General features: G+C 38.8%; 2 long non-coding RNA genes across 2 annotated transcripts; one reads left to right on the forward strand and one right to left on the reverse strand.

Annotated features, from left to right (window-relative positions):
• Positions 1 to 319: 319 nt before the first annotated feature.
• On the forward strand, positions 320 to 5,966 carry LOC142179487 (uncharacterized). The gene is made up of 2 exons (XR_012707754.1): positions 320 to 2,447; positions 5,418 to 5,966. It is a non-coding gene; the product is annotated as an uncharacterized LOC142179487 (long non-coding RNA).
• Positions 5,967 to 10,911: 4,945 nt separating this feature from the next.
• LOC142174965 (uncharacterized) lies at positions 10,912 to 11,462 on the reverse strand. The gene is made up of 3 exons (XR_012704154.1): positions 11,339 to 11,462; positions 11,200 to 11,253; positions 10,912 to 11,144 (listed from the first exon to the last, which is right to left on the reverse strand). It is a non-coding gene; the product is annotated as an uncharacterized LOC142174965 (long non-coding RNA).
• Between the last annotated feature and the right edge of the window lie 618 nt (positions 11,463 to 12,080).

Below are 12,080 nucleotides of genomic sequence, written 5' to 3' on the forward strand. Positions count from 1 at the left end.
ACTGTTATTATACTTTTTTACGCTATTAGTTAAATTTATCTACAACAACAAGTATCTCATCACGTCAAGCTTATCATATTAATTCATAAAATTGAAAAATAACATGCTGTTGTAAGTTACGTTAAGTTCTTTTTTTGAGATAGTCAATATAAATATTATTTAGTGTGTGACATGTGTCTGGTGGACTTAGGTTCATCATTCCAATTATCTTTCGTGGAAAGCTACCTGCACATTCACTTATTCAAAAGTAAGTCCAGCACAGCTTTGATATTGCAAAACCAACTCCACTAAAATATGTATGAATCTAATTAACTTTGGTTGGAAAATAAATGCAGGAACTCGTCCCAAAACTGCCTCATCCACCCCCTCACACCCCAAGCTCATTTGAATATCATTATGGGAACTTTCAGTTTTCATATAAACTATAGAAGCTATAGCTTTATTATACCTACCTGTTATCCGATCCCTAAATATTACTCTAAACTTCACCACGCAGTAAATAAATGAGATTTTACCGTGATATATACACAACTCTAGTAGCTTTTCTTTCTCTTTAAGCAGTGTTAGACGCAGAATTTGTAAGGAGGGAATACAAAAGAAATTGCTAAAAACTAGTGTTGGGATTACATGAAGCAAGTTGGGCTGCTGTCAATATTAGCTCTTTTGTATTTGGTATTTGGGCCTAACCCAGTTTTTTATTTATAAATAGCTTAGTCAAGAGGCCCAAGATATATAGATAGGTAGAGAGACAGAAGGTTCTGGATTTTGGCATTTTATTTGGTTTTAAGAAATGTGAGATATCTTTCTCCCCAATTCTCTCTCTTCTTTCAAGCCCTAGATACAAATTTTGTCAATCTCTCTTTCAATTTAGTATTTTAACATGGTATCAGAGCAGGGAATTCGATGATTCTCGTCATTCTCTATCCACTGGTGTTACCCTCATTTGATTTCGTTGAGTTTTTCGTCTTCGTCGGAGGTTTCTGATTTCGCCGGAAATTCACGATTTTTCAATTTCCGTCAGAATTTTTAGAAGTTTTGTGTGGTTTTCTTCTCCTCTGCTGCACGAGTTTTGCTTTCGAGGATAAAGCTTTGGTGTTCTCTCAGTTTCATTGTCTCAATTTCACCGGAGCTAGTCGATTTCTGCTGCATTTTCTTTATCACAGCCTTTGCTTTTTCAGGTTGCGAAGAAGTTCGGTATATTCGTTCTCTGTCTAACCTGTTGCATGTGTAGTTGTGTATGTTGCTGTTCTATTGAAGGTGTATACTCTCTCATTTTTTTATTAATTTACTTGCTACCATGGTTAATTCTGTGCCTGAAACATCTTCGGCCACTACATATACTCCTGAGCCCTCTAGCCCGTTGTTTCTTCTTCCTTCTGATGTCCCTGACATTTCTCTTATTCCTCTGCCATTCTCGAGGACTGGTTTTGGAAGATGGAGACGTAGTATGATCGTGTCGTTATCTGCAAGAAATAAAATAGGGTTCATAGATGGGTCTTGTGCTAAACCTACCTGGAGAATTTTCTCAATATAGGAAGTGGGATAGGTGCAATAATATGATCATATCATGGTTATCTAGCTCGTTATTACCGGATATAGCTGAGAGTGTACAGTATTCCGAGATTGTTGAAAGTATCTGGTTGAAATTGAATAATAGATATGGGAGTGTTAATAGAACCAAAGTTTTTGAAATAAAGAGAGAACTTGCTTCTACTTTCTAAGGGACTCTTGATATTGCTTCATATTTCAACAAACTTAAAAAGCTATGGGATGAATTGGGGATTATGTGCAGTAGTTATGCAAATTCTTGTGTTTGTGCTGCTAAGGTGGGTCTCCAAAAGGAGAATGAAGAGGATAAGGTTGATCAATTTCTCATGGGTCTCAATGAGGTCTACATAGGGGTTAGAAGCAACATTTTGATGATGCAGCCTGCTCCATCCCTTGTTACTGTGTACAACATCATGTTGCAAGATGAAAAACAGAGTCAGGTTATCCCTAATACTCAGTTCAACTCAGAATCAGCTTCTTTTAATGCAAATTTCAACAAGCCTTCCCCCCAATTTCCACCTCAAAAGCAGTACACACAAAGAGTCAATTTTGATCAAAATGGCCAGAAGGTGAACTTTGATCAAACCAAGGTTTCTCTGCCTTGCAAGTATTGTAAAAACCTGGTCACACAATTGAAAAATGTTACAAATTACATGGATTTCCTCCAAATTTCAAATTTACAAAGGGGCAATCTAGAAGATTTGGTACTGTTGCAAGTGTTGAGGGGCAGTCTTCTGGGATTTCTTAACCCCCTTCATCATGTTCTTCACCTGGACAAGACTCTTTGGTTCCTGGCCTGACCAAGGAGCAGTACACTCAGTTGATGAACCTACTCCAACAGTCTACACTAAGTGAATCTAGTTCTCAGCCAAATCTCATGGGCTCTGCCAATTTTGCTGGTATTAATTCTTCTCCCCCTATGTGTTTGAATGGTAGTTCTATTGTGCGCATATTAACTAGTGTAGCTGGAAGGGTTTGGATAGTGAATTCTGGGGCAACTGATCATATGACTTCTAACAATAATCTTCTCTTTAACATCACACCTCTTCCAGTCCCCTATCTAGTTTCTCTGCCAAATGGTTACAAGGTTAAGGTTACCTGCACAGGCTCTTTAACTTTGTTGCCATCTTTTACCCTCCATCATGTCTTGTACATTCCTACCTTCCATTATAATTTGATTTCTTTGAGCAAATTGATTATCCAGTTCAATTGTAATGTACTATTCACTTCTTTTTCATGTATACTTATACAGGCCCATTCTATGAAGAAGCTTCTGGAGCTTGATAGAATGAACCAAAGACTATACAAGCTCTACCTTGATCATTTTGCTCCTTCTGGACTCTCTAATTCTATTGTCCCTGATATTGATAATTTTGTTTCTGTCTTTAATAATGTGGTACAAAATGCTAATTTTTCATTGCATGCAAATCAGGCAGTTATGAATTCAAATTCTATTTCTCCTTTATCATCTTGTACTGTTCAGTAGACTGTGAATAAAAATGATGTTCTTTGGCATCATAGATTAGGACATGTTCCTTTTGTGCAAATGAAAAATATACCTTATATTTCTAATGACCTGTCAGCTAAATAATCTTTTACATGTCCTATTTGTCCCTTGGCTAGACAACCTAGGTTACATTTCCCAGATAGCTCTTCTCAGTCTACCTCTCTGTTCCAACTTATTCATGTTGATACTTGGGGACCCTACCATACTCAAACATATTCTGGAGCTAAGTACTTTATTACCATAGTTGATGATTATAGCAGAGCAACATGGACACATTTTTTGCACTCTAAAAGCTATGCATTTTCTATGCTTAAAACATTTATAACCATGGTGAAAACCCAATTTCAACTTTCTGTCCAAAAGATTAGAAGTGATAATGCTTTAGAGCTTGGATCTTCTACATCAGCCACCCAATTTTTTTCTAATAATGGGATAATCCATCAAACAACTTGCCCCCCCCCCCCACACCACAACAGAATGGTGTGGTTGAGAAAAAACATAGAAACCTACTTGAAACTTCAAGAGCTCTGTAGTTTCAATCCAATCTTCCTATCAAATTTTGGGGAAATTGTTTATTGACAACAATTTACCTTATTAATAAGTTTCCATCTTCAGTTTTATCCAAAAGAACCCCTTTTGAATTATTATATGGTCATCCCCCTTCTTATTCTCATTTAAGACCTTTTGGTTGTTTATGTTATGCTACAGTCCCCAAGTGTCACAGGGATAAGTTTCACCCTAGAGCTTTTCCTTGTGTATTTGTTGGGTATCCTTTTGCCAAAAAATGGTACAAGTTATACAATTTGCAAACTAAGTCTATTTTATTTTTCAGAGATGTTGTGTTTCATGAATATGTGTTTCCTTATAAGATTCCCTCTTCTGCTCCTACTCCTTCTTCTTCTTCTCCTTCTTTTCCTTTGTTCTATGATACTTCTCCATTTGTTCCTATCCCTCCTTCTGCTACCTCCTCTCCTTCTGATGACTCTGTGCCTTCTTCTTCCTCACCTGATAATGTATTACCCCCTCCTTCTGAGCTTAGGAAAAGCACCAGATCCCATTATCTTCCTTCCCATCTCCAAGACTATGTTGTTAACCTTCCTCCTTCTATTTCTTGCTCCACCTCTACCTCTACTTCCACTACACAACATGTTCTAGTGGAGCCTTATTCATACGCTCAGGCTGCTGCCATTCCTATTTGGCAGGAGGCAATGAGACAAGAATTTGCGGCTTTAGAAGAAAATCAAACTTGGAAAATTGTTGAGCTTCCTATTGGTAAGAAGCCCATAGGCAGTAAGTGGGTCTATAAAATAAAGTATAAAATTGATGGTAGTGTTGGAAGATATAAGCCAACATTAGTGGTTCGAGGTGATACTCACGTAGAGGGGAATGATTTTAATGAAACTTTTTCTCCTGTGATTAAAATGTGTACTGTCAGATGTTTAGTTGCTATTGCAGTTAAATAACAGTGACCTTTGTTTCAATTAGATGTTAATAATATTTTTTTGCATGGGGACTTAGATGAGGAAGTTTATATGAAACTCCCTCAGGGCCTTTCTATTGAGTCCTCCTCTTCTGGATCTGCTACTTTAGTTTGCAAGCTGCAAAAGTCTCTTTATGGGCTAAGACAGGCCTCTCGACAGTGGTATGCAAAGCTGTCTCAAGCCCTTTATTCCAGGGGATACTCTCACTCTTTAAATGACTATTCTTTGCTTATTAAGAGAACTGAGTCTTGTTCTGTTTTTCTAGCAGTTTATGTTGTTGACATTATTTTAACTGGGGATTATTTGTCTGAAATTTCTGCTCTTAAGAGTTTCCTTTATGCTCAGTTTAAGATCAAAAATTTAGGTTTGCTTAGCTATTTTTTGGGTATTAAAGTATTCTATCACAAGTCTGGGTCTTTTTGCATCAAAAGAGGTTCATTTCTGATTTGCTTCTTGAGTATAATTGTCTTGATGCTTTTGAAGTGGTCAGTCCTTTAGACATTGCTCACAAGTTGCATTCTGATGTTGGTGAGGTATTACCTAAGCCTGAATCTTATAGAAGTTTGGTTGGCAAGCTCAATTTTTTGACTCATACTCGGCCAGACTTATATTTTGTTGTCCAGCATTTGAGTCAGTTTTTAAAGACACCTCGGGTCCCACATATGGCTACTGCTTTGCATGTTTTGCGATACTTAAAAGGGACTTCTACTTTTGGGTGTTTCTCAGTAATTCTCCTGATATCTCTCTGCTTGCTAGTTGTGATAGTGATTGGGCTGCTTGTCATGAATCTAGACGCTTTGTCACTGGTTTTTGCATTCATTTGGGTGGTAGTTTTCTTAGTTGGAAATCTAATAAGCAGCATATCGTCTCTTTGTCTTCAGCTGAAGCAGAATATAGGGCTATGAGTAAGGTGATGGTTGAACTAGCCTGGTTGGTCCGGTTATTATCTGATTTGGGTCTTTCTATTGATGCTCCAATTCCTATTTTGTGCGACAGCCAGACTGCTATTTACATAGCCAAGAATCCAGTGTTTCATGAGCGCACTAAACACATCGAAGTCGATTGTCATTTTATTCGCACCAAATTAGCCAATGGCCTCATCTCTTTATCTCACGTTTCTACTTCTTCTCAAATGGCTGACATTTTTACTAAGCCTTTGACAGGTTTGCAGCATCGCACTTTGATTGGCAAGTTGGGCGTGTGTTCACCCTCCAACTTGAGGGGGGGGGGGTGTTGGGATTACATGAAGCAAGTTGGGCTGCTGTCGATATTAGCTCTTTTGTATTTGGTATTTGGGCCTAGCCCAGTTTTTTATTTATGAATAGCTTTGTTAAGAGGCCCAAGATATATACATAGGTAGAGAGACAGAAGGTTCTGGATTTTAGCATTTTATTTGGTTTTACAGAAATGCAAGATGTTTTTCTCCCCAATTCTCTCTTCTTTTAAGCCCTAGATACAAATTTTGTCAATCTCTCTTTCAATTTCGCATGTTAACAACTAGGGATAAATCATTTTTAATGAAAATGATTACACAATCAAGATGATAAGCTAAGTATTCTCTAATTAGGGTCCTCCTTGTAACCTAATTACACTCTGTTTCCACATGAAACAATCAAACCATTCAATTTAAAATCTGAAGATTATGAGTGAAGTGACTAAGGAATATTACAAACATTCTTTTGAAAATTCTTGCTCAGCCAAAGACTATTTTCCAACAAAAATAATTCACGGCCAATTGTTCTTTTGGGTCAGAGTCAGACTAGAGCGTCGATCCTCGAATATATCTTGTCTTGTCATTTCATTGCATGAAATATCAGCTAAAGTTTATGGAGTGCGAAACCATACTATTGTTAATTTTTACTAAAATTACTAAAATAAGTGTAAAAAAAAAGTTACCAAAGTATATATAACGCCACTAATAGTGGCGCTATACAGTAACGTTAACTGTACCGTTACTGTATAGCGCCACTATTAGTGGCGTTATACTGACAAACTTACATAGCGCCATTAATAGTGGCGCTATATGTCTTATACCCTGACCCCACCAATAATGTCTGGGTTCAATAATTTAAATGTGTATAAAGCCACTTTGTGTGGCGCTATATACAAAAAAAAAACCCGGCTAGCCATTTTCTATATAAACATCGTATAATCGCTGCAACTTCATTCTAATTTTTTTTTAACTCTTCTTGCTTTCTATTGTTGTTAAATTCTCCAGCATTTTTTCATTATGTCTGAAGAACGTAGAATAAGAGTATCATTATATTGGGGGTGAGGTTGTGATGGAGAATAACTCTGTGGGCTACAGTTTACCTGCTAAGTGTAATGTTAAATTGCCACTTTCAATTGAGTACGAAACATTGATATCGTTGTTATGCAAAAAAATGAGTGTGAGAAAACGTTCAGTGATACTCAAAGTAACCAGAAGATATCCGTATTCCGTTACGCCGCAAGGGGTTGCTTTTTACTCAGAGTTTAACATCGACGATGATGACACTTTGAGTGATTTCTTGAGGACTCCCGACGAATGCCGGGAATTTCTTGTAATCACAATGTTGGAGATGTACGTGAAGGTCGAAGACGTTCCAAAAAATGAGGTTGTGCGTAGTAGAGATAACCCCCAGTCATCGGGTGGTTATTCTGGATCAGTTTTTGCCGGACATGTTCCAGATGAAAGAATTTTTCTTGATTTAAATTTATCACCGTCGGCGAATGAGCAGCGAGAAAATAATTTATACCCTGATTTCCATAATTCACAATAAGAGAGGTAAACTACAATTTTCATTTGTGTTAATATGTATATTTTTGCATATTGAATAAATTTTAACGCTCATTTATTTAATAGGGGGTACCGGCCGGATATGAATTTTACAAGTGACCCATCCGGTAGTCATCACCTAACTGAAAACGTCCATCATGGAATGTAATCACATTACAACTTGTAAGTGAAAAACTACAACCATATATAAAGCATTTATTAATTTAGTAGCTTATATTTTTGTTGAAATGTGCAGTGAAAACGAGCAAGTTGAACTACCCGTACTCACTCAATTGCCCGAAAACGACGTATTACATCAGGATCTGGCAGATGAACAGAGTGAGGAAGAGAACAGCGATTACGATAACAATGCCGATGAATCGGGAGATGAGACACCATTTGCTCGTGAGGATGGTGATGAAGAGGACGAGGAGGAAGAACCGGATTTGAAGAGAGCCCCTCATAGACGAAAAGTGAACGAGTCTGAAGTGTCGTTTCATTCAAGGGAGATTCCTTATATTGATAACTTGCCAGCCGTGCCGGATGTGGAAGCTCTCACACGGGATTTTGATGAAATACGGACAGCAATGTGGGATGAGTCTAGACCAACGGTGCTTGCAAAGGGGATGCTTTTTCATGATAAAGCACGCGTAAGCAGGGCTTGTAAAATGCACAATGTTAAACAGTGTCGTGAAATGCAAGTATCGAAGTCAAGTCCGACGGTATACAAGGCTATTTACCGCAGGTGGTTTTGGCCATGTAATTGGATGTTGCGTGCGTCGAAGAAGAAAACAGGTATGTGAAAAGTGGGTAAATACATTCCCACCCACACATGCGAAATGGACACTTTCAACGGGAATCACTTCAACTTGGATATTGACTTGATATCTCTTGTACTTATTCCGCACATCGAAGCGTCCATCAGGTATAAAATCAAAGAGTGCATTACAGCAGTCTACCAGGAATATGGCCACACAATTACTAAAAGAAAGGCATATCTTGGGCGCAAAAGAGCGTTTGAAATAGTCTATGGTAACTGGGATAAGTCATTTGCAGATCTGCCTAGCTACATGGCTGCACTGCAGCACTTTAACCCCGGAGCAGTTATTGAATGGAAGCTTGAGCGGAGTCCGGGTAAACCAGAATATATATTCAATTACGTGTTTTGGGCGTTTAAGCCAGCAATTGATGGTTTTCCGTATTGTCGGCCCGTAATATCCATAGACGGAACTCATGTCTATGGAAAGTACGATATCAAGCTATTGATAGCCGTGGCTGTGGATGCAAATGGACAGATATTTCCTCTAGCCTTTGCTATTTGTGCAAATGAAAGCACAGAGACGTGGACAATGTTTTTGAACCACTTGAAAGAGCACGTTGTCAAACATCGTTCAGGTATTTGTCTAATATCTGATCGGCACGGGGGTATATTAAGTTCTGTGGAGAACCTTCCTGCCTGGCAAGAACCTTATGCATACCACCGTTACTGTGTGAGGCACTTTAAGGCCAATTTCAAGAAGGCACATCCCAAAAAAGATCTACATGATTTGATGTGGATGGCAGCAACAGACCACCAACAACATAAATTCCGGAGGCATATGGATTCTATCAGGCAAGAAGACGATGCAGCATATCGTTGGTTAATGCGACATGATCCTGAAAAGTGGACGTTGCATGCAAATGGTGGCAGACGCTGGGGAATTCTTACTACAAACGTGTCAGAATCCTTCAACGGGTTATTAAAGTCGGCAAGAGGATTGCCCGTCACAGCCATGGTGCGTATGTCGTTTAAGCAGATGGCGGAGAGGTTTGTACAACGGTCTGTAGCTGCAACGAAATTGATGGAAATGGGTGTTGAATTTATGCCAGTGCCTATGAAGAGATTAGAGAAATACAGACGGCGAGCACATTGACATTCCTTTTTGCAATATGATAACGAACGAGGTATTTTTGAAGTTCGCACCGCTATCCATAATAATCGGGGTAATAATGTACATACTGTAAATGAATCCACAAGGTTATGCTCATGTGGGAAATGGTCAATATACCACATGCCTTGTTCACATGCCATCAAGTGTTTTCAACGTGTTGGTTATGCGGAGACCAACTATATTGATCAACAATATAGTGTTTCCAAATACGTAAACACATATAGTGGTCAGCTGCAACCAGTGGGTTCTGAGCATTACTGGCCCCCAGAACCATTTAAAATGGTGTGTAACAAGTCCTATTTGCGTAAAAGACAGGTGCAGAAGAGAACGCGTATACGGAACCAAATGGATGTTAGTGATATCGTATATGCACGCAAATGTGGTATATGCTCGCAAACAGGCCACGACCGTAGAAAATGTCCTTTGGGTGGCAACAATAATCAAGCTCAGGGCGGGTGTTCTTCTATTGTACCTAACTACCCATGAGTTCATGTTGTAATAATTAGTTGTTATGTATACGATTTAAGTATCTATGAAATAATATTTTTTTGTTTGTTAATTATGATTTGTACTTTCCCTTTTTACCTATTTAAATAATAATTTAATATAATTATCGGTATATTTATTATGTGTGTTGTCTTGTCGCTATCACGATATTTAATACACAAATTATATATATGGCGCTATGTGTGTCTTGTCTTGTCGAACTGAAAAAGCTGAAAATATCATGATATGGCGCCATTAGATATGTGTGACCGGCTGACATAAAGTCGTCTCAACAACATCATGATATGGCGCCATTAGATATGGCGCTATCTAATATAGCGCCATTAGATATGGTGCTATCTAATATAGCGCCATTAGATATGGCGTTATATGTGTATTGTTTAGCCTATAAATAATGGGGTCATTGTATTTATTTTGTGTGCTAAAAATTTCCCCCAAGAAATATTTCATTAAAAGCAAGTAAGGTTTTTATTATAAGCAAATAGTTCACAAATGGATCAACATGGTCGTCCACCAATTTGCTCTTGTGGAAAACCATGCATGATGGATTGTGGGTGGGAAGGTGCTAACGTTGGACGCCGTTATTGGTGCTATATGAACAAGTTGTACAAGCAACCCGAGGAACCTACTTGTGAATTTGATGAATGGGCTGAGGAACCATGTTATCAGGAAAACTACAGGGATAGATTACATGAATTTCATAATATGTTGTTATACCAGCATAGAATACAAAAGGAGGCAGATAGAATTATTACAGATATGAGGGAGAAACTAAAGGAGGTGGAAGATAAAAAATGGAGAGCTGAATGGAATTATGAAGCACACAAGGAACGCAACAAAAAATATAAACGGGAACTTGCGGAGGTGAATGCGAGAGTGAAAGAGTTAGAAGAAGAAAAAGAACAAATGGAAGAACGATTTAAGTGGTTGGAGCGAAGAATAAATGACAACTGAGTATCTGAACATTTACGTGTATGTGTTTAGTGTCATTTTCATATGTCATGTCTTTTTATTATGTTGGCCTGTTATGTTTGTGTTTGTATTGTACTAATGTTTTCCTTGTTTGTTGTACTTAATTTTATTTTAATTTAAGTGGAAGTTAAGTTTAAGTTGTTGTGTTACTATACCAAAAACTATAAAACGAAATTTGAACTAAAAAAAGTAACTGTCATATTCGACTAAATATTGTTGTTAATGTACAAAAAAATATTATTTACACCAAAAAAACAAAAATATGGAAGACCGAATCAATGTGTCCCGCATCCGGTGTGTCTCAAAGTAGCCGTTGGCCTGAGGCGCATCCCCTTCCGCCCGGGTACGCTATCAGGATCATCATCATCAAGTCGTCTCCTTATGGCCGGATGCGGCACAGGATGACATGTATCGGTGGTGTTGTCAGGTCCAGTAGAAGGCTACATAATAATATCAAATTTATATAACAATTCACAAAAATATATATTGTCTTACCATAATCGTGTCTGGATCCTGAATGTAGTCGTCTGTCGCAGCATCGCATGAAGCCTAAAAAAGTAAATTAATAAAGTTAAAACAAAATAAATAAGTTATAGTAAAAACAGTAATAAAATTAATACTAATAAACTCATACCTGCGCATGTGATGAGCTGCCATAACTCAGTCGGTGCCCACTATCAAAATCTCGGATCGGTCGAGACTCATCAGTGGTAGACGGGCCAGGGAAATATCTACCCAACTCCACTCCTTGAAAATCCGAGCCCATCATCAAGAATTGACCCGATGGGGTCACCTGCGACGTCCCTGGAGTGTCATAAATGCCAAGGCTGTAAGACGTCATGTCGGTCTCATGCATGCCACCTCCCATATCAGCAGCAACATCATCAGCAGGAGCCTCAAAGCCCCCTTGCTGGGGACCTCCTCTCCGCCCACGACCGCGTCGTCCAACACCAGCAGGTCGTCGTGGAGCAGCAGCAGCTCGTCGGCCACCACCCCGTGGCATACCACGACCTCGCTGGTATGTGGCTGGGTCAACATAATCTGGCTGGTGTGCCAAACGCTGATCCGATCGGCCTCGCTGCAGTGTCTGGGCAGCCACATCCATTATGCGACGACTATAGTCCTGCATGATCACAGGGTCGTGGACATAACTCTGCATCTGCTGCCCCATACGATATACGGTATGCAATCCAATCGCCTGCACAAAAGTTTTTAATATAAACTACGTATTTGACTAGAAATTACTATTAAAGTAATTGATAATAATAGAAAACATACCAGAGCCTCATGTCTCCCGGCGTATGAGACGTATCGACCATCTACCTGATGAACTGGGTTCCCGATAAAAAGTCGGGAAACAGTGCGGTACCATGCCA

This window comes from Nicotiana tabacum, chromosome 3 (genome assembly GCF_000715075.1).
Source record: "Nicotiana tabacum cultivar K326 chromosome 3, ASM71507v2, whole genome shotgun sequence".
Lineage (NCBI taxonomy): Eukaryota > Viridiplantae > Streptophyta > Magnoliopsida > Solanales > Solanaceae > Nicotiana > Nicotiana tabacum.